The 26,669-nt window shown below is 37.3% G+C and overlaps 1 protein-coding gene and 1 non-coding gene across 2 annotated transcripts in view; one reads left to right on the top strand and one right to left on the bottom strand.

Moving 5' to 3' along the window:
* The window catches only part of COL4A6 (collagen type IV alpha 6 chain), a 438,122-nt gene that overhangs the window by 281,148 nt on the left and 130,305 nt on the right, over positions 1-26,669 (bottom strand). The gene's annotated exons all lie outside the window — the stretch shown is intronic.
* On the top strand, positions 9,425-9,530 carry LOC118636777. Its single transcript, XR_004960760.1, has one exon. It is a non-coding gene; the product is annotated as a U6 spliceosomal RNA (small nuclear RNA).

Here is a 26,669-nt window from a genome sequence, read left to right on the forward strand (position 1 = left end):
TTTTATCTCAAAGCCAGGAACACAGGCTTCAGAGACTTTCATGTTTTTCATAGCCTCTGTCCTGAACTGCTCTCTTTGACCTGCCTTGCACTGTACCTCTTGGCCTCCTTTTAATCTTTTTGGCTTCTGATCTCATGACTCATTTTCCCCAATCAATTTTGCTTTGGACCTGATTCTTGCTAAAGCTTCTCTGTTTTTAAGCTCTCTGATTTCCTCCATAATAATGATTCCAACTCCTTCTCCTGCTATATTGCGGTTGAATGCTCTGGATAAACATCTTACTCAATTCTTCTCCAAACTTATGCACAGGACTCTGAAACTCTGTACAAATATTACCCCTTCTAAACTTGTTTGGCTATTATTCCTGGACCTCATTTAATACTTACCATATACAGCCTTGTAACACAATATTATGATATTCATTCATTCCAACAATATTAAGTGTTTTTCATGTTCATGGTATACTAGGAATGTGCAAATAAAGTTATTCTCCAAGGAAAACTAGATAATTCAATAGAACTTCCTACAATGCTGGAAATGCTCTATAATCCATGCTGTTTAATTTAGTAGCTACTAGCTATATGTGGCTATTATGCACTTGAAAAGTGGCTTGTTCAACTGAGGAACTGATATTTGAATTTTACTTAATTTCAATTTATTAAAATTTAAATAGACACATGTGGTTAATGGTTACCATACTGAACAGTATAGATCTAATGTATATATCTAGGAATGGATTCCTTGGGTTGAAGAGCATATGTACATACAACTTTAGTAGATATTGCCAAATCTTTTCCAAAATGGTTTCCCCCAACCATTTTGCCCCCAAAAGACAAAAATATAAATACATTTGATTAAATGCATACAATGGAATACTATATAACATTTCTTTTTTTCAATTTTTATTAATTTATTTTTGTTACAGATGTTTCTCCTTTCCCCTCCTCTATATAACATTTAAAATGAAAGAAATGTAACTATAACATAGATGAATCTTAAGACATGACGTTGAATGAAAAGAGAAAGCTGTAGAAAGTTGTGTCCCATATAATTTACATTAAATTTATGAACATGTAAAACAATACTCTGTTTTTGAGGAATGTAGTGAAAGTAAAAAGACAATAATCAGAATGACAAATATCTGAAATAGTTCATTAAAAATATAAAGTTCCTTCTCTTCTAGGAGATTATAGTCTACTAGTATGGAGGAAGGACAGGAGGGCCTGTCAAACTTGTATATTTGCCCAAATAACCATACCTTATAAAGGTCATGAGAGAAGAAAACTATTCAGAAACCTATTGAAGAAGGACTCCCTTATTGTCTTTGCATGCTAAAAACAGATTTTGACAGTTCAAAGGTCAAGGCTTTCAGACAGAAAGGTCAATAGTTGCTAAATTACAGGGTTTGTAAGGCTGAGAGAGCCATCGGACGGAGGATGTACTGTACCAGAGTTCTCTATCATTAGACCTACTTAAGAACCCAGTAGGTTGTGTTTTATTCACCCTAATATACAACAATGTCTTATAAGTATATTTCATAACGTTTATACAAGTTATACAAGTCTCTATTTAGCAATTACAGCATTCCTCATGCCCCCCTTAAAATATCTAATTTGAGATTCAGCTCTAAAGTCACTTCTGAAAAGCCTTTTCTATAAGACCCTGACAAGATAAAATTAATCATTCTTACCACTGAATAATCCTTCTACCTGGAAAAATGGCAGTAACTTTGGGGTCAGTAATACATTTTGCTATTCCATTTGAGAGTTGTAATAGATGATATAAAAAATCCACAGCAGACCCAGCAATGCACCCACCAAACTATAAGAATTTGATACATAAAATTGAAGCACATTAGATAAGACCACTAAGATGTGAAGTCATCTTAAAAGAGAAAGCAGTGGCTCCAGGCTGAAAACCAGTTCAGATACTAACCCAATAAATGTTATTATCATATCTTTCAAAAGACAGCCGCCCACTGGGAGGAAAAAAAGTCAGTTGAAAATATTAAAAATCAAGATTAAAAAAAAAATCCTTTTATTTTTGCAATATCAGTTTTTAAAATCAATTTATTAATTTTTGTTACAGATGTTTCTCCTTTTTCCCCCATTGATTCCCCCTGCACCTTCCCCCCACCCAGCCCTGTCCTGAGCTTTGTTGTCCATGTCCATTACTCACACACACATGCATATAAAGTCTGTGGTTTATCTCTACCCCACCACCCGATCTTCTGGGGATTGTCAATCTATATCCCACTTCCACGTCTCTGGGACTACCCCATTCCTCAGACGGTTATGTTCATTATATTCCACAAATAAGTGAGATCATATGAAACTTGTCTTTCCCTATTTGGCTTGTTTCGCTTAGGATAGTATTTTCCAGGTCCCTCCATGTCATCTCAAAGGATAAGAGATCGTTCTTTCTTACAGCTGCACAGTACTCCATTGTGTATATGTACCACTGTTTTTTTATCCATTCGTCTACTGATGGACATTTGGACTGTTTGCAGATCTCAGCTATTGTAAATTGTAAATGGTGCTGCTATGAACATGGGGGTACATATATTCTTTCTGATTGCTGTTTCAGGCTCCTTAGGATATATTCCTAGAAGTGGGATCACTGAATCAAATACAAGATCAATTTTTAATTTTTTGAGGTAACACCATATTGTTTTCCATAGTGGTTGCACCAGTCTGCATTCCCACCAGCAGTGTATTAGAGTCCCCTTTTCTCCACACCCTCACCAACACTTGTCGTTTGATAATTTGTTGATGGCGACCATTCTGACAGGTGTGAGATGATAAATCATTGTTGTTTTAATTTGCATCTCTCTGATGATTAGTGATGTTGAGCATTTCTTCATATATCTCTTAGCCATTTGTATGTCCTGTTTCGAGAGGTGTCTATTTAGTTCCTCTGCCCATTTTTTAATTGGGTTCTTTGTCTTCTTTTATTGAGTTGTATGAACACTCTATATATATTGGAAATTAACCCGTTATCTGATGTATCGTTGCCAATTATGCTCTCCCATACAGTGCTTTACCTTTCCATTTTGGTGGTTGCTTCCTTGGCTGTGCAAAATCTTTTGAGATTGATGTAGTCCCATGTGTTCATTTTCTCCTTTGTTTCTATTGCCTTAGGTGATGTATCAGTGAAAATTCTGCTGTGTATGATGTCTGAAATTTTGTTGCCTACATTTTCTTCTAGGATTCTTATGGATTCATGAGTCACATTTAAGTCTTTTATCCATTTTGAGTTTATTCCTGTGTATGGTGTAAGTAGATGGTCTAGTTTCATTTTTTTTAATGTACCTGTCCAATTTTCCCAACAACATTTATTATAGAGGCTGTCTTACTCCACTGTATGCTCTTGCCACCTTTGACAAATATTTAATGAGCATTTTGTCCTGGGTCCATTTCTGGGTTCTCTATTCTGTTCCATTGATCTATCTGCCTGTTCTTGTGCCAATACCAGGCTGTTTTGATTACAGTGGCTTTGTAGTGTAAACTGAAATCTGGTTTGTGATCCCTCCTACTTTGTTCTTCTATATCAAGATTGCAGTGACTCTTCAAGGTCTTTTTTTGTTCCACATGAAATTTTGAAATATTTGTTCTACTTATGTGAAGTATGTCATTGGTATTTCGATGGAGATTGCATTGAATCTACAGATTGCTTTGGGTGGTATGGGCATTTTAATGATGTTAATTCTTCCAATCCATGAACAAAGTATGTACTTCTACTTTTTGAAATCTCCCTCTATTTTGTTTTTCAATGTCCCGTGGTATTTTGTGAATAGGTTCTTTATTTCTTTGGTTAAGTTTATTCCTAGGTATCGTAATTTTTTTTTGCCATGATGGTAAAATAGGATTTTTTTAGTTTCTTGTTCTGTGACTTCATCATTGGTGTATAAGAATGCCGTCGATTACTTGATGTTAATTTTTTATCAGGCTACTTTTCCAAATTCATTTACTAAGTCTAGTAAATTTTTGATGGAGTCTTTGGGTTTTCTACATATAGTATCATGTCATCTGTGAATAATGACAGTTTCATTTCCTCCTATCCAATTTGGATCATGTGATTTTTGTCTTCCTGTCTGATTTCTGGGGCTAAGACTTCCAAATCTATGTCAAATAAGAGGTGCAAAAGTGGACATCTTTGTCTTGTTACTGTTCCACAGGTAAATGCTTTTAATTTTTGCCCATTGAGTATGATGTTGGCTGTAGATCTTTCATATATGGCCTTTATTATGTGAAGATGCGATCCTTCTATTCGGACATTGCTGAGCGTTTTAATCAGAAATGGGTGCTGGATTTTGTCGAATGCTTTTTCAGCATCTATTGATATGATCATATGATTTTATCTTTCATTTTGTTTATGTGGTGCATCACATTTATTGATTTGCAAATATTGAACCAACCTTGCATCCCTGGGATGAATTCCACTTGGTCATGGTGAATAATTTTTTTGTTGTATTGCTGGATTCGATTTGCTAGTATTTTGTTCAAGATTTTGGCATCTATGTTCATCAGGAATATTGGTCTGTAGTTTTCTTTCTTTGTAGTCTTTTTCTGACTTTGGAATTAAAATTATGCTGTACTCATAAAACGAGTTTAAAAGTCTTCCTTCTTTTTGAAGTTTTTGAAATAGTTTGAGGAGAATGGATATTAGTTCTTCTTTGAATGTTCGGTAAAATTCCCCAGTGAAGCCGTCCGGGCCTGGGCTTTGTTTGCTGGGAGAGTCATGATTACACCTTCAATTTCTTTTATTGTTATTGGTCTGTTCACATTTTCTATCTGTTCCCGTTTCAGTTTTGGGAAACTATGTGTTTTTAGAAATTTGACCATTTTGCTTATATTGTCGAATGTTTTGCCGTATACTTGTTCATAATATCTGTTAACGATTCTTTGTATTTCTGTGGTGTCAGTTATTATTTCTCCTCTTTCATTTTTGATTCTGTGTATTTGAGTTCGCTCTTTTTGTTTCTCAGTAAGTCTAACTAAGGGCCCATCAATTTTGTGTATCTTTTCAAAGAACCAGCTCTTTGTTTTAATGATGCTTTGAATTGTTTGTTTGTTTGTTTTTTGTCTCCATGACATTTATTTCTGCTCTGATCTTTACTATTTCCTTCCTTCTACTTGCTCTGGGGTTTTCTTTTTGTTTGCTTTCTAGTTCTTTATGTTGTGAGGTAAGATAGTCTATTAGAAAATTTTCTTGTTTCTTGACGTAGGCCAGTAGTGCTATCAACTTCCCTCTCAGAACTGCTTTCACTGCATCCCATAAATTTTAATTTCTTCCTTGGTCTCCATTGTAACCCATTCATTGTTCAATAACATGCTATTTAGTATCCATGTTTTCAAATGTCTTTGCATGTTCTTGTTGCAATTTATTTCTAGTTTCATGCCATTGTGATCTGAGAAGATGCTTGATATGATTTCAATCTTCTTGAACATGTAGAGACTTAGTTTGTGTCCTAACATGTGGTCTATCTTTGAGAATGTCCTATGTGCCCTTGAGAAGAATGTGAATTTTGCAGTTTTGGGGTATAATTCTATGTAGATATCTATGAAATTCATTTGATCTAGCACTTCATTTAGAGTCAGTGACTCCAGGTTAATTTTTTGTCTAGATCTATCCAGTGATGTCAGCAAGGCGTGTAAGTCCCTTGCTATGATTATATTGCTATTGATTTTTCTTTTGAAGTACTTTAGAAGATTTTTAATATATGTTGGGGCTCCTATATTGGGTGTCTACATGTTTACCAAGGGAACCTTTCAATATTATGTAGTGGCATTCTTTGTCTCTAGTTATGGTCTTCATTTTGAAATCTACTTTATCAGATATGAGTATTGCTACCCCAGCCTTTTTTTTTTTTTTTTGCTTGAACGATTTTTTTCCATCCCTTCACTTTCAACCTATGTGAGTCTTTTATTGTGAGGTGGGTCTCTTGTAAATAACATATATGCGAGTCATGATTTCTTATCCAGTCAGCTACTCTGTCTTTTTATCAGAGCATTCAAACCATTCACCTTTAAGGTGATAAGTGATATGTACTTATTTATTGCCATTTTTGTTTAGTGTGGTTATATTTTTCCTCCTGTTTCTTCTACTAATTACAACACTCCTTTTAGCATATCTTGCAGTGCTTGTTTGGTGTTAATATATTCCCTTAGCCTTTTTTTGTGTGTGGAAAGCTGTTTATTTGACCTTCTATTTTAATGATAGCCTTGCTGGGTAGAGTAGTCTTGGATTCAGATCCTTCTTTCTCATGACCTTGATTACTTCATGCCTCTCCCTTCTGACCTGTAGTGTTTCTGTTGAGAAGTCAGCTGAGAGCCCAATGGGGTTTCCTTTCTAGGTAACCTGTTGCTTATCTCTTGGTGCCTTAGGATTCTTTCTTTGATTTAATTTTTGGCATTTTAATTACTATGTCTTGGTGTGAGCCTGTTTGGGTTCTTCTTACTTGAGGTTGTCTGTCCTTGTTGAACTTGATTGCCTTCTTCCTTCACCAAGTTAGGAAACTTTTATTTCACTATTTCTTCAAATATATTCTCTAACCCTTGCCCATTTTCTTCCTCTTCAGGAACTCCTATAATGAGAATATTATTACGTTTCCAGTTGTCCCACAGTTCTCTTAAGCTATCTTCCTATATTTTTTAATTGTTCTCTCCTTCTGGTTTTCTAATTGGTTGATTTTTTCTAACCTGTGTTCTAATTCACTGATCCAGTCCTCCGCTTCCTCTACTCTGCTGGTTAGTCCTTCCAATGTGTTCTTTATTTCTGCTATGTCATTGTTCATTTCCATTTTGTTGGTTTTCAATGTTTCTATACCTTTACTCATGGTGCTGATGTCCTTACTCATGCTGTTGAGCTTCCTCAAAATCATGACACTGAACTCTACCTCTGATAATTTGCTAAACTGCTTTTAATTTATCTCATCTTCGATAGAATTATATTGTTTTTTCAATGTGGGTTTATTTGTTTCACTATTTTGGCTATCTCAGTGGGTTTTGGCACCTGCCAAATTTTTCCTGTGGGTGTTGGTGTTCTGCTCTTTGTGGTTCCCTCTACTGGATTTGGATGAGCCTAGGTGGGCGCACATTAAACACCAATGTCAAGTCTTACTTTCCTGTGTAGTTCTGCAAGCCCAGGAAAGGTTCAGAGTTCCTCTAGCTTTTTCTTGGAGGCTAGTAGTCTCAGTTACTCAGTGCCTTGGATTGTAGCCCTGGTGTTCTGCCTAAGAGGATTACCATGGGGTGGGATAGATGCTGGTTGTGAATGAGTCTCAATTTGCATTTCTTTGTCTCACCTGGGAAAGGCTGATTCCCCAAGGGTGGGGCTGCTGCTTTTCCACACAGCTCTTGGAATGAGCACACTGACCTCTGTCCTTTGTGGCTGCAACTCAGCAGAAACTCTGAGTGCCCTCCAAATCCCTGGTGTCCCCTCAGAGTTCCAACCCTGTCTGCCCTCCCTCTTCCATAGCCCCCAGGTCAGTGGCTGTGATTATTTTAGTGCTCCGTCCAGGCTGTGTGCACTGTGGAACAGGCTTGGTCTTTATTCCCCAAAGGTGCTGCTCTCAGCTAAGACTTCTGCTGTCCATGGGCTCCCAGCCTGCCACCCTCTTGCACCTCTGCAGATGCTACCAGTGTCCCTGGTTATATGGTCCTGTCCTGCTGCTTTTCTGTTGCTTTTTTCTGAAGATTTGTCTTTATTTTAGTTGTAATTCTCATTTGGTCCTGGGAAATGGTTTGTGTAGCTTCCATTCACTCCGCCTCCATTTTCACATCCTCAATGCCTTTCTTATGTGCACCTCGGTTGCACAAGCCTCTCTGGTGCCCCTGTACCCTGCAGGTCCTGTGGGTAACTGGATCGCATATTCCCATTGGGGACCAGGCTCTATGCCTATGTTATGGGCTGCTGGGTCGCACAGGCCTCCCTGGTGCTTCAGCACCCTGCAGGTCCCACGGGTCACTGTATTGCACAGTCCCTGCTGGGTCAATCAGTCCTCTCTGGTGCACCTTTACCCTGTAGGTCCAATGGGCAGGCAGCTAGATCACATCAGTCCCTCTTGGGCTCCAGCTTCCCACCGCTCTTGTGGGCTACTGGGTAACTGAGGCCTCACTAGTGCCCTTGGACCCTGCAGGTCCTGTGGGCAGATAGCTGGATTGTACCAGTTCCTCTAGGGCTCTGGCTTCCCACAACTTCTGTGGGCTGCTGAGTCACAGAGGATTCCGTGCTGCTCCAGCACCCCACAGGTCCCACAGGTGGGCAACTGGATCACACCAGTCTCTGTCAGGTTCCAGCTTTTCACTGCTCTTGTGTGCTGTGGGACCACACAGGCCTCTGTGGAGCCCCAGGTTCCTCTGCTGGGGTCTGGAGAGTGCTGCTGCTCCATGGGGCTCAACTCTTGCTCAGCTTTTGCTGTAGTTTTTGGGGAAGGGTCTCAACTGCTGGTCTGTGCTTATGTTGCCTGGGGATGGATGTCTGTTCTCAAAAGGAAATCCTTAACAATGTAGCACTACCAAGAACAGGAAGATGCTCTGGCTTAAGAAATCTACTTTCCATTCATTGAGGTCACCACATCCTTATCCTGAAGATGGGTGGATCAGCCCATTAGATTTGATTGTCAGCGAATATTAGAATGATACAACTAAGTCCCCTTGTTTCCATGCCATACACACCAACCAACCTTCCTGCTATCATTTGGCTTCACACATGGATTTTCCAACAGACAGAAGACTCATTCATGTGACCATCTGTTTCTTCCTGGTAGTTATTTTCTTTTTGTTCTAAATCAATAAATTCATGTTATAGTTTTAGGTGTCCATCTTTGGTGAACTTGGATAGTCCTGGGTGTATCCTAAGAAAATTATGTACTCTCCCTGGACTGACAGCATTAAGTTACCATGAGGGCAAATCTTAGGGACAGGTTTAGAAATGTGTGGAACTAAGTTAAGTACCACCAAAGGACCATGTAAACTTTCCCTAAGAAAACCGCTGAGCTTAAATGTTGGACTAAAAACCATAAAAATCCTAGAATAATAATCATAGACAGTAAAATCTCAGACATTACTTATAGCGATATTTTTTTTCTGACATATCTTCTCGGTCAAGGGAAACAAAAGAGAAAATAAACAAATGAGACTACAAAAAAGTTATTGCACAGCAAAGGAAATCATTAACAAAATGAAAAGACAACCCACTGAATGGAAGAACATATTTGCCAATACATGTAATAAAAGGTTAATATCCAAAATCTATTAGAAACCTATAAAACTCAATACCAAAACAAACAATTCAATTAAAAAATGAAAAATGGACCTGAATAGACAATTCTCCAAACAAGACATACATATGTCCAATAGACATATGAAATGATGCTCAACATCACTAATCATCAAAGAAATGCAATTTAAAACCACAGTAAGTGCTCACGTCTGTAGCACACATACTAAAATTGGAATGATAAAAAGAGATTAACATGGCTCCTACACAAGGATGACACGCAAATTAGTGAAGCATTCCAATTTTTTTCAAAAATGGTAATGAATAAGTACATATCAATTATCACCTTAAATGTGAATGGTTTGAATGCTCTAATAAAAAGATACAGAGTAGCTGACTGGATAAGAAAGCAAGATTCACATATATGTTGTTCAGAAGAGACCCACCTCACAAAATAAGACTCACAGTGTTTGAAATTGAAGAGATGGAAAAAAATATTTCAAGTAATCAGAAAGCAAAAAAAGCTGGGGTAGCAATACTCATATCTGATAAAGTATATTTCAAAATAAAGACCACAACTAGAGACAAAGTACGCCACTACATAATATTGAAAGGATCTATCCAACAGGAAGATATAACCTTGGTAAACGAATATGCACCCAATAAAGGAGCACCTATATATGACAAAATTTTTCTGGAGGACTACAAAGGAGAAATAAATCATAGCAGGGAACTTTAACACCCCGCTGAAATCACTCGATAGATCATCTAGACAAAAAATTAACAAGGAAACAGACTCTAAATGAAGTGCTAGATCAAATAGATTTAATAGATATCTACAGAAAATTACACCACAAAACTGCAGAATTCACATTCTTCTCAAGGGCACATGGGACATTCTCAAAGACAGACCACATGTTAGGACACAAACTAAATCTCTGCAAGTTTAAGAAGATTGAAATCATATCAAGCATCTTCTCAGATCACAATGGCATGAAACTAGAAATCAATTGCAACAAGAACATGCAAAGACATTTGAAAACATGGATACTAAATAGCATGTTATTGAACAATGAATGGGTTACAATGGAGACCAAGGAAGAAATTAAAAATTTCCTGGAAACAAATGAAAATGAACATACAACAACACAAATTTATGAGATGCAGTGAAAGCAGTTCTGAGAGGGAAGTTGATAGCACTACTGGCCTACGTCAAGAAACAAGAAAATTTTCTAATAGACTATCTTACCTCACAACATAAAGAACTAGAAAGCAAACAAAAAGAAAACCCCAGAGCAAGTAGAAGGAAGGAAATAGTAAAGATCAGAGCAGAAATCAATGACATGGAGACAAAAAACAAACAAACAATTCAAAGCATCATTAAAACAAAGAGCTGGTTCTTTGAAAAGATACACAAAATTGATGGGCCCTTAGCTAGACTTACTGAGAAACAAAAAGAGTGAACTCAAATACACAGAATCAAAAATGAAAGAGGAGAAATAATAACTGACACCACAGAAATACAAAGAATCGTTAACAGATATTATGAACAAGTATACGGCAAAACATTCGACAATATAAGCAAAATGGTCAAATTTCTAAAAACACATAGTTTCCCAAAACTGAAACGGGAACAGATAGAAAATGTGAACAGACCAATAACAATAAAAGAAATTGAAGGTGTAATCATGACTCTCCCAGCAAACAAAGCCCAGGCCCGGACGGCTTCACTGGGGAATTTTACCGAACATTCAAAGAAGAACTAATATCCATTCTCCTCAAACTATTTCAAAAACTTCAAGAAGAAGGAAGACTTCCAAACTCGTTTTATGAGGCCTGCATAATTCTAATTCCAAAGCCAGAAAAAGACTACAAAGAAAGAAAACTACAGACCAATATCCCTGATGAACATAGATGCCAAAATCTTGAACAAAATACTAGCAAATCGAATCCAGCAATACATAAAAAAAAAAAAAAAAAAAAAAAATCACCATGACCAAGTGGGATTCATCCCAGGGATGCAAGGCTGGTACAATAATCTCAAATCAATAAATGTGATGCACCACATAAACAAAATGAAAGATAAAAATCATATGATCATATCAATAGATACTGAAAAGCATTCGACAAAATCCAGCACCCATTTCTGATAAAAATGGTCAGCAATGTGGGAATAGAGGGATCATAGCTCAACATAATAAAGGCCATATATGGAAGATCTACAGCAAACATCATACTCAAGGGGCAAAAATTAAAAGCACTTTTTCTTAAGAACAGGAACAAGACAAGGATGCCCACTTTCACCACCCTTATTTAACATATTACTGGAAGTCTTAGCCACCGCAATCAGACAGGAAGAAAAAATAACATGATCCAAATTTGAATAGAAGAAGTAAAGCTGTCATTATTTGCAGATGACATGACACTATATGTAGAAAACCCTAAAGACTCCATCAAAAATTTACTAGACTTAATAAATGAATTTGGCAAAGTAGCAGGATACAAAATTAACATCAAGAAATCGACGGTATTCTTATACACCAATGATGAAGTCATGGAAATAGAAACTAAAAAAAAAAAAAAAAATACAAAACCAATCCCATTTACCATCATGGCAAAGAAATTAAGATACCTAGAAATAAAGTTAACCAAAAAAATAAAGGACCTATTCGCACAAAACTACTGGTCATTGAAAAAATAAATAGAGGAAGATATAAAAAAGTGGAAGCACATATCTTATTCATGGATTGGAAGAATTAACATCATTAAAATGCCCATACTACCCAAAGCAATCTATAGATTCAATGCAATCCCCATCAAAATACCAACGTCATACTTCACAGAACTAGAACAAATACTTCAAAAGCTCATATGGAACCAAAAAGCCCTGAATAGCCACAACAATCTTGAAAAAGAAGATCAAAGTTGGAGGGATCACATTACCAGATTTCAGGTTATACTACAAAGCCACTATAATCAAAACAGCTTGGTATTGGCACAAGAATAGGCAGATAGATCAAGGGAACAGAATAGAGAACCCACAAATAGACCCAGGACAATATGCTCAATTGATATTTGACAAAGGTAGCAAGAGCATACAGTGCCGTCAAGACAGCCTCTTTAATATATGGTGTTTGGAAAATTGGACAGCTACATTAAAAAAAAAAAAAAAAACTGAAACTAGATCATCAACTTACACCATACACAAGAATAAACTCAACATGGATAAAATACATAAATGAATCCATAAAAATCCTAGAAGGAACTGTAGGCAACAAAATTTCAGACTTTATGCCCTGGCCAGTTTGCCTCAGTGGTTGAGCATCGGCCTGCAGACCAGAGAGTCCCGGGTATGGTTCCCACTAGGGGCATGTACCACACACACACACAAAAAAAATTCAGACATTATACACAGCAAAATTTTCACTGATAAATCACCTAAGACAAGAGAAACAAAGGAGAAAATGAACACATAGGACTACATCAAACTCAAAAGCTTTTGCACAGAAAAAACAACAAGCACCAAAATGGAAAGGTAACACACTGTTTGGGAGAGCATAATTGCCAATGATATATCAGATAAGGGGGTCATTTCACATATATAGAGAGTGCTAATAAAGCTCAACAAAAAGAAGTCAAAGAACCCAATTTAGAAATGGGCAGAGGAACTAAATAGACACCTCTCCAAACAGAACATACAAATGTCTAAGAGACGTATGAAGAAATGCTCTACATCACTAATCATCAGAGAGATGCAAATTAAAACAACAATGAGGTATCACCTCACCACTGTCAGAATGGCCACTATCAACAAATCATCAAACAACAAGTGTTGGTGAGAGTTTGTAGAAAAGGGGACTCTAGTACACTGCTGGTGGGAATGCAGACTGGTGCAGCCATTTTGGAAAACAATATGATGTTACCTCAAAAAAATTAAAATTTCAACTTCCATTTGGCCCAGTGATCCAACTTATAGAAATATACCCTAAGAAGCCTGAAACACCCATCAGAAAGAATATATGTACCCCCATGTTCATAGTACCACTATTTACAAAAGTTAAGATTGTGGAATATAATGAACATAACAGTCTGAGGAATGGGGTAGTCCCAGAGTCGTGGAAGTGGGGTACAGACTGACAATCCCCAGATGAGAAAGTGGTGGGGGAGAGATAAACCACAGGATTTATATGCATGTATGCATGAACAATGGACATGGACAACAAAGCTGGAGACCTGGCGGGGAGCGTGGGGGAGGTGGGTATTAGTGGGCGGGAAAGGAGAAACATCTGTAACCTAAATAAATAAATTAAATAAAACCACAATAAGATATCACCTCACATCTGTCATAATGGCTATCATACATAAATCAACAAAAACGTATTGTCAAGGATGTGGAGAAAAGGGAACCCTTGTGTACTGTTTGTGGAAATGAAGATTTGTGCAGCCATTGTGGAAAGCTGGACTTCCGTAAGTCCCTCAAAAAATTTGGAACTGCTGCCCGGTTAGAGTGGCTCCATTGGTTAAGCATCATGTCATGCACCACAATGTGGCCCGTTTGACTCCTGGTCAGGGCACATATCTGGGTTGTAGGTTCAAATCCCAGCTGGGGAGCATATGAAAGGCAAATGATTGCTGTCTTTCCCTCCCCGCCCTCTTTCTCTTCCCCCCCTTCCTCTCTCTAAGCCTGTCCTCAGTTAGGATTTAAAAAAAAAGAAGATGAAGAAATGAAACTGCCTTATGACCCAGCTATTCCACCTCTGGGAATTTATCAGAAGAAACCTGAAACACTGATTCGAAAGAATTTATGCACCTCTATGTTCATTGCAGCACTATTGATAATAACCAAGATCTGGAAGCATACCAAGTGTCCATCAGTAGATGAGTGAATAAAAAAGCTGTGGTGTGTTCAGCTATGAAAAAGAAGGAAATCAGACCCTTTGCAGCAGCATGGATGGACCTGGAGAGCATTATGCTAAGCGAAATAAGCCAGTCGGAGAAAGACGAGTACCCTCTGATTTCACTTATATTTGAAATCTAATGAACAAAATGAACTAACAAGCATATACAGATAAACTCATAGATAGAGAGCAGGCTGACAGTTGTTGCAGGTGGAGGGTGGCTTGATGGGGGGAGTGGATAAATTGAGCAAAAGAGAAAAATCTCATGGAACTGGTGATTGCTAGGGGTAAGAGGGGGAAGGAGGGGTGAAGGAAGGTATAGGGGGGATAAATGGTGACTGATGGTGACTTGACTTGTGATGCTGAACACATAATACAATGTACAGATGATGTGTTGTGGAATTGTGTACCTGAGACCTGTATAGTATTGTTAACCAGTGTCACCCCCAATACACTCAATAAAAAGGAAAAAAAAAAATAACATTACTAAACTACACCCCTTTTGAAATAAAAATACACTGCATTTAATTAGTGGGAACAGCAATGGTACATTCTATGGATAACTTTTGGCAGAGATCTTGCATCAAAGGTGCATTTTGCCTCCCTACTTATTAGACAAAAGGGTTTAGAGGGGGAAGACATCTTATGCTAAATTCTTTGGGGCCTGCAATACGGCAGAGCATAGTACTTGGCTAGGTAAGCACCTAATGGATACTTTTTTTTTTTTTTTTTGGATGTTGGTCATTATAGTTCTTTTTTTTTTTAATTAATTTTTGTCACAGATGTTTCTCCTTTTCCCCCCACTGATTCCCCCATCCCCCTCCCTCCAGGCCCTGTCCCTAGCTTTGTTGTCCATGTCCATTGTTCATGCATACATGCATATAAGTTCTGTGGTTTATCTCTCCCCCACTACCGCCTCTTCTGGGGACTGTCAGTCTGTACCCCACTTTCACGTCTCTGGGACTACCCCATTCCTCAGACTGTTATGTTGATTATATTCCACAAATAAGTGAGATCATATGATTCTTGTCTTTCTCTGTTTGGCTTGTTTCACTTAGGATGATACTTTCCAGGTTCCTCCATGTAGTCTCAAAGATAAGAGATCTTTCTTTATTACAGCTGCATAGTACTCCATTCTGTATATGTACCACAGCCTTTTTTACCTAATGGATACTTATTGAATGAAACTGACTCTATGTGCCCACTAAATGGTGGAATTAGAGAATTTTATGAAGTTGGTTTAAGAGGAAGAAAAGGGACTTTGTTCATTTATTCAAACAACTATTTAATAGTGCCTGATGTATGCTAAATGCTATATTATGTACTGAGGATACAGTGGGAAACAAGATGGACATGGATCTTGTCCTCATGGAATGTACATGACTCATAGAGTTGTTTCATGTGACCAGCTTATAGAAAAGTACTACACAGTAGTTTCGTATGTATGTAGATATGCATTAGGTGTCTATCCATATACAAATATCAAAATTGTAATAAACACTATGAAGAAAAGAAGAGTGTTCTAAGAAGGATTAACATGAAAGCTAAATTAGATGAGTATTCAGGAATGGTCAGTCTCCCTGAGTAATGTCATTTAAGTTATGCCTGAATTAGTTGTTAGCCATAGAAACAAATGGGAGAAAGAACATTACAGAAAAAGGGAATAAGAAATATGTAGGTCCTGAGTTGGGAAACAATTTAGTGTAGTTGAGGACATGGAAGTGTAGTTAGATTGTTATGATCAAGGAAAAGGTGGGCTGAGTTGATCTCAGAGATAGAAGCAGAGATAGTCCATACAAAATTTTGGGGGCCATCTTGAGAATTGTGGGAAGCAAGCAAATTTTAAGTAGTGGCATTGACTTAAGCAGATCTGCATTTTGAAAAGATTATTCTAACTGTTCTGTAAAGGATAGTGGGTAGGGGATATCATTAAGAGTTTTCTGTTCAAATTAAAACTAGAGATGATGATGACCTAAAATAATGAGTAGAGACAGAGAGACAGAAGAGGTTAGATAAATGTAATATGAGATCAAAGTCCACAAGTTTTGATGAAGAATGTGATATGGGGGATGAAGGAGTAGAAGAAATCAAGGATTGTATACAGGGTTTCTCCTTGAGCAAATAGGTGGATGGTAAAACCATTCACTGTGATACAGAAAAATGGAGGAGGGCCAGGTTGGGTTTGGATGGGGAAGGGGAACTAGAAGAGGTATGTCTTTTGTTGAATTTGAGATACCTTTGAGATATCAACATGAGCTATTAAGTACATAATTCAATATATAATGTAACTGGTCTTCCTCGTCTGTTCTTGACACCCCACCCCCCAGCAGCCAGTCATACTTTTTAAAACATAAGTTAATAATGTCTGTCCTCTGTTTAAAATTCTCCAAAACCCCATTTTATTCATAGTAAAGGCCAAAATCCTTACAATGGCCTACAAGACACTACATGATCTACTCACTCCCTTTTTAAACTTTAACCTTATCTACAACTCTATTTGCCATTAATTTCATTCTAACCACATTGGCTTCCTTGCCAAACTCTCATTGTAGGGCCATTGCACTGGCTGTTGTAAGGACATTTTTCCTAAAGATATCCACAAGGCTAGTTTTCTCATTTCGTTCAAGTGTTAACTCAAATATCATCTTCTCAAAGAAGCCTATCCAGCCCACTCTATTTAATATTGCTACTTCTTTCCCAATACTTGAAACCCCCATTATCCGTTTCTAACTTTCCTCTTACTATAACAGTTACAACCTTCTGGATTACTATATAATTTACTAATTATATGTATTGTGTTTTTCTTCTCCCAATGTCAGTAAAAAAGAAGCTGCTGCCTATTTTGTTTAATGATGAAACAAAGTGCATAGAACAGTGGCTGGCTCATAGCAGGCACTTGATAAATATGTGTTGAATGAATGAATACAAAAAATGGGTCTGGAACTCAGAGCAAAGTTCTGAACCAGAGATATAACTTTGGAAGTCATCAGCATATACGAGATCACTAAACCCATGGAAATGATTAAGTTTGACTAGGATACAAAGAAAAGAGAAGAAGGCCTAGGGCAAAGCCCTGGGGGACTACACAATTTAGATGTCAGAGGAAGCTAGGTCACTAAAGTAGAATAGGAAGGAACTTCCAGACAGGAAGGAAGAGGATAGACTAAGAAGGACAGAAATTACCACTGGATTTAGGAACAGTTTATTCAGTGTTAATGCAGGCTCCTAATTTCGTGTCTAGATCTTAGCAGTTGCCTTGCAATAACACCCTGCCCTTTGATTCTCCCTTTTCCTTTATACCCAATATATATCAAAACCAGAGTAATAATCCTACAAACAAATTGTTCAATATCTGAGAGTGTGGAAAGAAAAAAATAATTATAATCAGAAGAATTATCAACTAATAGCAGTACATTCCTGGGCAATCCAATTAATCTTATTGTTACCCTGTTTATCCATCTAGAAAATGGTGATAAAAATAACTGCTGCTATTTCACAGGATTAGCATGAAGATCCAATTAAAATGATGAATACATAACATCTGGGTCTTGCATCCATGCAGTTTGACATTACTTTCATGGAATGTGGTCAGATTGGTCTAGGCCTACCATCCCTTCCAAACACTCCTAGGGATATCTAAAATGCAAAAACTGTTTATCCCACAAAGTTGCATTTAGAGGCATAATTAACAAAACATTTCATAGTGCACAAAAATGTTAGATGAGGGAACTGTATCAGTACCATGAAAATTCCAATGTAGTATTATTTTTTACAGTCCACCCTGACTACCATCACCTTACCATATACCAACTACCATGTTTCCCCCTTGTGCTGGCCTGCAAGATGGTGAGGTGGTAGTGACTTCTCTGATTGCAGCTCTTGAGATTTCCTAATTGGAACTAACCAGAAAGAGATGACTTTGGCTTCCTCTAAGACCCAAAAAGTGGTCGAGGTTTGTTCTTTGACAAGCTCCTCTTGTGGCACATACCAAATCTTGGAGGCAGGCAGGACATATTTATCTGTTTTCCACAGCCACAGGTCCAGTTGCCCAGAAATGAGAGTCGTCTGAATGGAGTGAGATTACGGAAACTCAGGCTGAGATAGATAAGACTCTCTCTGCTTCCATAGGTCATACAGTGATTTGAAGATTCCCCTATCCTTGCAAAAGCCCCGTAGTTTAGTCTCCAGCTAAGGCTAAAAAATTGCCAATCCTCACTAATTTCTCTAGAGGGAAGGAAACTCATTCTCTTTCCTTGACAGTTGTTCTCTTTCTTCTTTCCCTCATTCAGAGTGGCATGGCCTCCTTCGGGGAACATCTCTCTCCACCCCCTTATGCCTCTTATAAATCTTGGCCTTAGGTTTTCAATTTATGTTAATACTAGAGTTAACAAACGAGATATCACTTTGGTAAATATGATGCCCCATTTAAAGGCATTATCATTGGCTTCTAATAAGGAGCATGATACTGTGCTAGTTGCTGTCTTTGATGACCAAGATTCACTAACCCACAAGAAGTATATATCTTGGGGAAGCAAAAATGACCCATATTTATTCAGCAATTATGTATTTAACACCTGTATGTTGGGCATTGTTCTAGGCATTGAGAATATGTCAATAAAAAAGCAGACACATATCCTTACCCTCAGAGTTTACATTAAATTGGGGATAGAATTAAATTTAATGCACATATTAGAATACAGAATAAGTAAGGTATACCCCATGTTTGTAGCAGCACTATCTACAATAGAAATGTCCATCAGTAGACGAATGGATAAAAAAGATGGTACATATACACAATGGAGTACTATGCAGCTGTAAGAAAGAAAGATCTCTTATCTTTTGAGATGACATGGAGGGACCTGGAAAGTAATATCCTAAGCGAAACAAGCCAAACAGAGAAAAACAAGTATCATATGATCTCACTGATTTGTGGAATATAATGAACATAACAGTCTGAGGAATGGGGTAGTCCCAGAGACGTGGAAGTGGGGTACAGACTGACAATCACCAGAACAGGGGGTGGTGGGGGAGAAATAAACCACAGAACTTATATGCATGTGTGCATGAACAATGAACATGGACAACAAAGCTGGGGACAGGGCGGGGAGGAAGAGGGAGGGGGGAATCAGTGGGGGAAAAGGAGAAAAATCTGTAACAAAAATTAATTAATTAATTAATTAAATTAATTAATTAATTTTTAAAATAATAAGTAAGGTACAAAGATAATTCTGTGTTTGGATTTAGCAATAATTGAAGAAATAGCAACAGTGCAAGGGGACAAACATATGTTTTAGGGTCAACCTGAATCTAAGTTCCCCTTAAGCTACTTCATTACCTGTGTGCTTTGGATAAGTGACTTTATTCTGCCTAGACTAATCTTTAAATTGAAGATAAACGATACATATCGTATAGGCCATTGGTGAGAATATGTGATCAATCATGCAGAACAGGCTCAGAGCATTTAGTTCCTTTCTTATTCTAGACACTAACTTCACATTTTTCATGTCTATGGATGTTTAGATGTTTGAACTAAAGGTCTGAAAAATAAGCAAAATACTTAATATCTATGAATCTCAGTTTCTTTATCCATAAACTGTGGATTAGAATAATTACTTCCAAGGTTTATCTGAGAGTTAAACAAAATGTACATAAAAAACCTCTAGTATAGTACCTGGGTCATAGCAAGTCATCAATGAATGGTCACTGGCTTCCCTTATTCTTCTTTCTACCATGTCCAGGTTACCTACATAGATTCATATCCACTTTCTAAAAGTGACTCAGAAAACTCAACTATCAGGTATTTATTGATAAAATCTACTTGGCAGGAATATTGTGAGAATTAAAGAGGACAGCTCATGTACCTGGCCCAATACCCACACACATAAAAAGCTCATATTCTCTATCCCTGAGAAGTGTAATTGCAAAAAATATCCAAGCCCACGACCCCACAATGGGTGATTCAGAAGGATTGGTCATACTCTACCAAAAACCACATTCTCTCCTTTTTGAGGAAGCAAAAGAGCAGAGAAGTAAAATAGAGGTGGACTAGCAAAGTGGCAAGAAGTATTCAGTATGTAGAAATCAGGAACTTTGAGTAATAGACAAGAACATCTAACTTTTAAAATATATGGACAACAAAGCTGCAGACAGGGCAAGGAGGGAGGGGGAGGGGGGAATCAGTGGGAGAAAAAAGAGAAACATCTGTAACAAAAATTAATTAATAAAAATAAATAAATGAAAAATAAAATAAAATATATGGCTGTTAACTTTTGCCATTGCTATCATTGTATTGTAGTTATTTAAAAATACTCCTTATCTTTTAGAACTAATACTGAAATATGTATGGATTAAATTTTTAAGTGTTATTAGATATTTTCATTTAAATCACATTAACTTTTAAATTTAGGAATATACATATTTTAATAGTAATCTGGTTTTCTAGCAAAGCATATATGGCCCAACTGATACATCATAAACACATTTATTTACAAGTTATATTTGAACTAAGGTAATTCTTCAATTCCTACCCTATTGCAATTCAAACAAACATTATCAACTCAATTCACCAAGATTTATTGAGTACCTACTATATATGTGCAAAGCTGGGGGTTAACAATAGATGCATAAACAAGGTAGACTCAATTCAATTTAACAAACATCTGTTATATGTAAGTTACTAAAATTTGGCTGCTGACTTCATGCCATAAACCAAGGGGACAGCAGCATGGCAAGATTGGGGATGTGTACATAAAAATCTAGAGCAGTGCTCTGGCTGGTTTGGCTCAGTGGTGAGAGCATCGGCCCACAGACCAAAGAGTAGAGGGTTTGATTCCAGTCAAGGGCACGTACCTTGGTTGCAGTTTGGTCCCAGGCTCTGGTTGAGGTCGTGTGGGAGACAACCAGTTGATGTATCTCTTTTGCATCAATCTTTCTTTCTTTATATAAAAAAAGTCTAGAGCAGTAAACAGGTTGGTTGAAGTTCTCAAGGTTCATTTTGTTTGGATGGAATGTCTAATTACAGAATGAAAGTTACTGCTTTTAGGAAAGACGGTAAGAGAGTAACCAAAAAATTTATATACATATATGCATAATCAATAGACACAGACAATAATGTGATGAAGGTTTGGGGTGGGACAGAGACTGGGAGGAGGGGGTTCCAGGGAGCTGGATTGGAAGACATCTGTAATACTGTCAACAACAAAAAAACCCAGCTTCTTTCTTTCAAGAAAACAAAGAAGCAAACATTACCTAAGAAGGATAAATATTTTTAGCAATGGTGACATATAGGTTTGGGATCATAGATGAATGGGATTTGAGGATTGAAAGGGATCTTATTTTTTTTAATTAATTTATTTTTGTTACGGCTGTTTCTCCTTCTCCTTCCCCCACTGATTCACCCCTCCCCCACCCTCCCTGCCCTGTCCCCAGCTTTGTTGTCCATGTCCATTGTATATGCATACATGCATATAAGTTCTGATATATGGTTTATCTCTCCCCCACCACCACTTGTCCTGGTGATTGTCTGTCTGTACCCCACTTCGACATCTCTGGGACTACCCCATTCCTCAGACTGTTATGTTCATTATATTACAAATAAGTGAGATCATATGATAGTTGTCTTTCTCTGTTTGGCTTGTTTCGCGTAGGATGATGTTTTCCAGGTCCCTCCATGTCATCTCAAAGGATAAGAGATCTTTCTTTCTTACAGCTGCATAGTACTCCATTGTGTATATGTACCATCTTTTTTATCCATTCGTCTACTGATGGACATTTGGGCTGTTCCCAGATCTTAGCTATTGTAAATAGTGCTGCTAGAAACATGGGGGTACATATATTCTTTCTGATTGGTGTTTCAGGCTTCTTAGGGTACATTCCTAGAAGTAGGATCACTGGGTCAAATGAAGGTTCAATTTTTAACTTTTTGAGGTAACACCATATTGTTTTCCATAGTGGCTGCACCAGTCTGCATTCCTACCAGCAGGATACTAGAGTCCCCTTTTCTCCACACCCTTGCCAACACTTGTTATTTGATGATTTGTTGATGGTGGCCGTTCTGACAGATGTGAGGTGATACCTCATTTTGTTTTAATTTGCATCTCTCTGTTGATTAGTGATGTTGAGCATTTCTTCATATGTCTCTTAGCCATTTGTATGTCCTGTTTGGAGAGGTGTCTATTTAGTTCCTCTGCCCATTTTTTTTATTGGGTTCTTTGACTTCCTTTTGTTGAGTTGTATGAGCACTCTCTATATATTGGAAATTAACCCCTTATCTGATATATCATTGGCAATTATGCTCTCCCATACATTGGGTTGCCTTTCCATTTTGATGATTGTGTCTTTTGCTGTGCAGAAGTTTTTGAATTTGATGTAGTCCCATGTGTTCATTTTCTCCTTTGTTTCTGTTGCCTTAGGTGATGTATCAGTGAAAATTCTGCTGCGTATATCTGAAATTTTGTTGCCTACAGTTTCTTCTAGGATTTTTTATGGATTCACGGGTGACATTTATGTCTTTTATCAATTTTGAGTTTATTCTTGTGTATGGTGTAAGTTGATGGTCTAGTTTCATTTTTGCATGTAGCTGTCCAATTTTCCCAACAACATTTATTAAAGAGGCTGTCTTACTCCACTGTATGCTCTTGCCACCTTTGTCAAATATTAAATGAACATATTGTCCTGGGTCCATTTTTGGGTTCTCTATTCTGTTCAATTGATTCATCTGCCTGTTCTTGTGCTAGTACCAGGCTGTTTTGATTACAGTGGCTTTGTAGTATAACCTGAAATCTGGTAATGTGATCCCTCCAAATTTGTTCTTCTATTTCAAGATTGCAGTGGCCCTTCGAGGTCTTTTTTGGTTCCACATGAAATTTTAAAGTATTTGTTCTAGTTCTGAGAAGTATGTCATTGGTATTTTGATGGGGATTGCATTGAATCTATAGATTGTTTTGGGTAGTCTGGACATTTTAATGATGTTCATTCTTCCAATCCATGAACAAGGTATGTGCTTCCACATTTTATATCTCCCTCTATTTTATTTTTCAATGTCCTGTAGTATTCTGTGAATAGGTCCTTTATTTCTTTGGTTAAGTTTATTCCTAGGTATCTTAATGTTTTTGCCACGATGGTAAATTGGGATTATTTTTAGTTTCTCTTTCTGTGACTTCATCATTGGTGTATAAGAATGCCGTCGATTACTTGATGTTAATTTTGTATTCTGCTACTTTTCCAAATTTATTTAGTAAGTCTAGTAAATTTTTGATGGAGTTTTTTGGGTTTTCTATGTATAGTATCCTGTCATCTGCGAATAATGACAGTTTCACTTCCTCCTTTCCAATTTGGATCACTTTTATTTTTTCTTCCTGTCTGATTGCTGAAGCTAAGACTTCCAGTACTATGTTAAATAAGAGTGGTGAAAGTGGGCATCCTTGTCTTGTTCCTGTTCTTAAGGAAAATGCTTTTAGTTTTTGCCCATTGAATATGATGTTGGTTGTAGGTCTTTCATATATGGCCCTTATTATGTCAATATATGATCCCTCTATTCCCACATTGCTGAGCGTTTTTATCAGAAATGGATGCTGAATTTTGTCCAAGGCTTTTTCGGCGTCTATTGATATGATCATGTGGTTTTTATTCTTCAGTTTGTTTATGTGGTGTATTACATTTATTGATTTGTGAATATTGTACTAGCCTTCCATCCCTGGGATGAATCCCACTTGGTCATGGTGAATAATTATTTTGATGTGTTCCTGGGACCTTAAATTTTAGATTTAATTCCACTGATGACTTAATTCTTAATTGAAATAGAAATCAGAACATTCATTGTTCAGGCACTCAATAAATGTTCAGAGTGATTGAATGCCAGAAATGACTGAGGCAGTAAGCAGATTATAGTAATGTTTGATTTTATTCTTTCATTCCAAATTATGATGAAAATGAACATAATTTAACTGTTATTTTTGGCTGTAAAGGCAAAAAGCCAAAACAGGCAAAGGGGGAGGTGAGCGAGGGAGGATGGATTGGGCAGAGTTAAGTTGCCTACTATTTAAATATATCTAGCCATCAACCAAAGGTGGCTCAATCAATCAGTATGAAAGAACCAAAATAGTGAAATTGACTAGACATCCTTAAGTCTCTACTATCAAATGGTAGAAATAAAATACAGTAGCTTGCCTGGCCACTGTGTCTTAGTGGATTGATCATTCTCTCATGGACTGAGAGGTCCTGGTTTGATTCCTGGTCAAGGCTCATGGCTGGGTTGTGGGCTCAATCCCCAGTAGGGGGCCTGCAGGAGGCAGCTGATCAATGTTTCTATCTCTCTCTCACTTCCTCTCTCTCTAAAAAAAATCAATAAAAACATATTTTAAAAAATACAATAGCTTGGTTGTAGCTAGTAAGTACTGTATCCATTTTATCAAACTCCAAGAATGAAATCAACTTTATTTCAAAAAATAATATTTCTTGAAGACTCAGATGTGCATTAAAAGTTATAGGACAGGATTCCATTTCTAAATTCAGAACCTTGAAAAACCCAAACCATTAGTTTCCACCTAGAAGGTACTGAGAGGCAAAAAATTGCCTGTCACTTTCATTTCAAGAGAGCAGATTAAGATTTCAGAACTCTTCATTTGGTAAAATAGTGATCCCAACCAAAGAACAAAGCAGACCAGGACCTCTGTCCTGGCCACCAAGAATAAATAAGAGGGAAGAGCTTTACAAACAAAACAAAACCAAGCATCCTCCCATCTGCTTTCTTCAGTCTACTTGGCAGGATCTCAGACTTTTGGAGAAGATTCAGAATATAAAAGATTTTTGCTTAAGATAAAAGTTGAATTTTGCTGAGGATAAGCACTAAGGCTCTTTCAGAAGGCAATTTTTAAACATTTCACAAGGATACTTTAAACTTTTCTTCAGCAATTTTGGTCACACATTTACAACTATATTATTAATAATTCATTTCTAGTTAATCTTTATGGGGAAATAATGCTTTAAATTAAAACAGTATTGTATGATCAACCATGATTGGTTTCTGATTCAAAATCCTTTGATTTAGAATTGACAAATTTATTTGCAAATGGGCATTCTGGGGTTCAGAGAGCTACTTCATAAATCATGTCCCTGTGTAAAAACCATATTTATTTTCTTCTATCAAGAGCACTGAGACTTTTACAGAGAAGAATCCAGGCACAAATGCACATATGTGGGTGGGTATGATTATATTTCCATTTTACATAGAAATTAACTGCAAAATGAGCCTATTACCCAAAGGAATACTGACCATGGGAAGTAAGTGAGGGGGTTGATTGTGCCCCAATTACTAATGTTAATATTAGTAATAGGCCCCACCCTGGATTAAGTATCTATACCAAGCTAGAATACATCATAGACAGACAGGGTGGAGACCTATTCCTAACTGCTGCCCTCTCAAGGTAGGATTTTGTTGCCTGGCTTTGAGCCCTCCAAGCAAACAAAAGTTGTCCTACTTGTTTTTAATCTATACTTAACTAAACCTCAAGTACTATGATTCTTCCCCCATCTCTCCCAGCCCATAAGGCTTTACTAAGCAAACAAATCTGTTTTCAGATGATTTTTAATATGTAATAATAAAGAGTAGGTTTTACCACCTATTATCCACAAATGGGTCAAAATTACCAAAACAGTTGAAAGTCAGCATAATTACTGTTTATCTAAATAAAACACATGCAGTCATCTTCTGGAGCTGACAAAATTATAGCACCATCTGGAATTGTGGACAAGGCAGATACATGTTGAAGCCTAAATTAATAAAAGCTGAGCAATAGCTAATAGCTCAAACATAGGAGATCAGCATTAATGAGATTAACTCTTAGATTACTCTTGCACTTTTACTCAATTTGATTACAAGTCCAGGTGTGCACTGTTTATCCTCTTATATGCAAATTGAACACATTAAATGGAGAGGGAATTACATCTGGTAAATAGAGGAGGGGCCAATACAAATTGTGTGTATTGGCAATTATTACCCTGGGTCAAGAGATTTAGGAGGAATCCATGATCAAGGCTGCCATGGCAATAGTGGTACTCTGCTGTCTTTCGTTGCACAATGTTAATTTTCATCATCTTTATCACAGATGTGCAGCATCTGTCTAAAATCAAATGATTCTCAGCTCTCGATGAACATTAGAATCTCTTGGGAAGATTTGAAAAATACCATTGCTTAGGTCCTACTTCAGAGGAATGGAATCAGAATCTCTGGAGGTGGGGCTCAGGTATTCATATTTTTTAAAGCTCTCCAGGTAATGCCAATGTGCAGCCAATGTTGACAGCCACAAAGTCTAAATGTGATTCACAAGGATTAAAGCAATACAATAGCGGAAACCAGGGACACCCCTCCTTGGCACTGACATTTAACTGGAGGGTCTGCGCTCTCTCCCTGCCTTGGGATCACTACCTTACAACTGGGGCCATAAGGATATTGCCTTCCCTATGGTGAAAATAACCAACATTTAATGGACATTTACTTTGTGCAAGGCACTGTGTGAAGCACTTTATGTGCTCTTTTTTTTTTTATTTAAA

This window comes from Molossus molossus, unplaced genomic scaffold, assembly GCF_014108415.1.
Source record: "Molossus molossus isolate mMolMol1 unplaced genomic scaffold, mMolMol1.p scaffold_m16_p_2, whole genome shotgun sequence".
NCBI classification, from domain to species: domain Eukaryota; kingdom Metazoa; phylum Chordata; class Mammalia; order Chiroptera; family Molossidae; genus Molossus; species Molossus molossus.